Source organism: Malaclemys terrapin, chromosome 7, assembly GCF_027887155.1.
Source record: "Malaclemys terrapin pileata isolate rMalTer1 chromosome 7, rMalTer1.hap1, whole genome shotgun sequence".
Taxonomy (NCBI): Eukaryota; Metazoa; Chordata; order Testudines; family Emydidae; genus Malaclemys; species Malaclemys terrapin.
This window is the reverse complement of record NC_071511.1, coordinates 99,232,793-99,235,520: the sequence shown is the minus strand read 5'-3', so window position 1 is coordinate 99,235,520 and position 2,728 is coordinate 99,232,793. Positions and strand designations below refer to the sequence as shown.

General features: G+C 39.5%; 1 pseudogene; it reads right to left on the bottom strand.

Annotated features, from left to right (window-relative positions):
* Positions 1–631: 631 nt before the first annotated feature.
* LOC128840993 (uncharacterized) lies at positions 632–2,396 on the bottom strand (annotated as a pseudogene).
* Positions 2,397–2,728: the final 332 nt, after the last annotated feature.

Below are 2,728 nucleotides of genomic sequence, written 5' to 3'. Positions count from 1 at the left end.
TATTGGGCTTCTTAAAGAGTTATTACACATTCCCAAAAATCCATATCAGTCTAGTAAAAATCATTTCCTGTCTCAGTTAACACCTTATGCATACCAATTGCTATCATTGTGGAGGGTGATTCATTTTATTCCAATTCCAAATGCACACACACATGTTAAGAGAGCACAATTGCAAAAGGGGTGGGAAAATGGTACATTTAGAGTGAAATGAATAAGGAACAATAGCTTTTTAGCAATTCTCAATAGTTATGGATGTCATTTAAAACGGATCCTAAGCTTCATGCATTATTGTAGTGTTAGCACACAGATAACCAGTTTTATAATACATTGTGCAGCACAGTTATAAATCAGCAACTACAATTGTTTCAATAATCCCTATACAACTGCAATTTGGCTCTCCTGAACATTATTTTTACTCATCCAGTGTATTTCTAGATTCATTTTAAATGCAATTCTTTAATTTGGTTCTAATAATCTTCCTCACAACATTGGCAAGCTGCATTTTCACATTATGTTGCAATTTGTTCTCTCTTAACCCACCACAGTCTTTACAGTCAAGTTTACTTGAACATTATGGAGTTGTTGAAAACTTCATAAGTAGTCACTTTTGTTGCCTTTGTCAGGCTTGTCCTCATCCGTCCCTCCATGAACGCAAGTCGATGCCACACCATTCTATTTTGTTGTGAGTACGTTCTTTCCATTTCTGGCCAAAGAGTTTTGTCATAGGATCAGCCCAGCGTGTTTTCGGTCTGCCCAGCAGTTGCTTGTGGTCTCTGGGGATCCAGTCACTGATGTGGGTTGTCCACCTATTGTCTTGCCTGCAGATTACATGACCCGCCCATCTTCGCTTTGCATCGTACATTGCCTGCACTACATCGGTCAGTACGCCTTCTGATCTCCTCATTCAGTATATGATCACAGAGCGATATCTTACACATTTGCCTTTCTATTGCTCTCTGGGTGACAGCAAATTTTTCTTCCTCCGCTTTCGTCGTTGACCAGCTTTTTGCTCCTTATCATTGCTGGCAGAACAGTGGAGTTAAACAGTTCTTTCCTTTTCAGTTCATCATCCATTAGAGACATCTTTATTTTGTTGAAACTTGCCCACCCCACCTTTCGCCTCCTACTGCATTCCCTTTGAATGAGTTGTCTCTGCTCAGCTGCTGACCCAGGTAAATATATTTGTTGACCTCCTCGATTTCTTTCCCATTTACAGTGATGATTCCTTCTGTACAATGCTCATTCCATATCCACTTCATCTTCGACGTGTTCACTTCCAACCCGATATCATGTGACAGTGTTTGCAGTTGCTGCAATTTGTTCTCCAGTTCTGCTGTATCCTTTGCCAGTATTACACGGTTGTCAGTGAAGAAAAGATGCGTTAACTGTTCTCCATCAATTCTGATTATTTCTTCCCAGTTCAATTTCTTGAACAGCGACTCCAGTACTGCTGTAAACAGCTTCAGTGAGATTGTGTTGCCTTGTCTGACTCCTCTACATATAGTAGTAATGCAGGGGACAATGAATAATGTTATCCAGCAATTGCAGTTAATTTCTTCCAGCAGGTCGATGTACCTCGGGTTCATTCGATTTCATTGAGCGCATTGAGTACAGTGTTAATCTCTACTGAGTCAAATGCTTTTCTGTAGTCGACAAATGCAATACACAATGGTATTTTGTGTTCCTTGCATTTTTTTGATGAGCTTCTGAACTGAGTGGATGTGATCAATTGTCAAATACCCTGAGCAGAAACCAGCTTGTTCTCTGCTTTTGTGCATTTCAAAATCCTTCTTAATCCAATTGAGTCTGACGTGGGTGAAGACTTTATACACTTGTGAGAGGAGTGTGATCGACAGTAGTTGCTCAGTTCTTCTGGATCGCCTTTCTTCATCAATAGTATTGTTTTTGATTTCTTCCAAGCATCTGGAACACGCTTGCTATTGATATAAATGGTGACCTGCTGCGCCAACTCTTTGAAGAGAGTACCTTTCCCTGCTTTGAGATATTCTGGCCAAATATTGTCCACTCCCAGACTCTTCCCTCTCTTTATGTTATGAACTGCATATTCAGTTTCTTCCCACATAATGTCTGTAAGCTGCCTTCTTCTGTAACCTGCTGCCTTGTCGGTCTACGCTGGACATAGACATGCGAGGAGTAGAGGTCATTCCAGAATTTTGTACATATTTCGTTCATCTTGCTCCTTTCTGATGTCCTTTCACCATTTTCATCTTTCAGTACTGCGGGATAATCTGTTTCAGTCTAAAATCCCTTTCTAACTTCTTCAGACTCTCATTCTTTTCAGCTGCCTCTCTTAATGTTTTCTTTCTAAAGTCTTCATAGTCTTCTTTGATCTTCACACAAATTTCTTTGCACAGTGTTCTGTATTCTTCACCCATTTTTCTTCTAATTTCATGCGCACCCTCCTTGCCATCAAATTATCATAAGTAGTAGGACATCTTTACTTTCAGCCTAATTATGTTGGAATGGAGGAGGCTGTGCTTTTCAATTCATGAGGTAAACTCAAGTAGCTAGGGGGAAACTTAGAAAATGTTTCTCTGAAATTAATCATATGCAATTCAGCTAACTGTGGATAGAAGTATTTTTGGTTTCAAGAAAATACAGACTAAATCTTATCCATGACATCTAGTTTTTATACCATAAAACCTGGCTATAGGTAGAGGGCTAGGGATCCTTTAGGAGAGCTAATATTTATATACTGAGATCATCA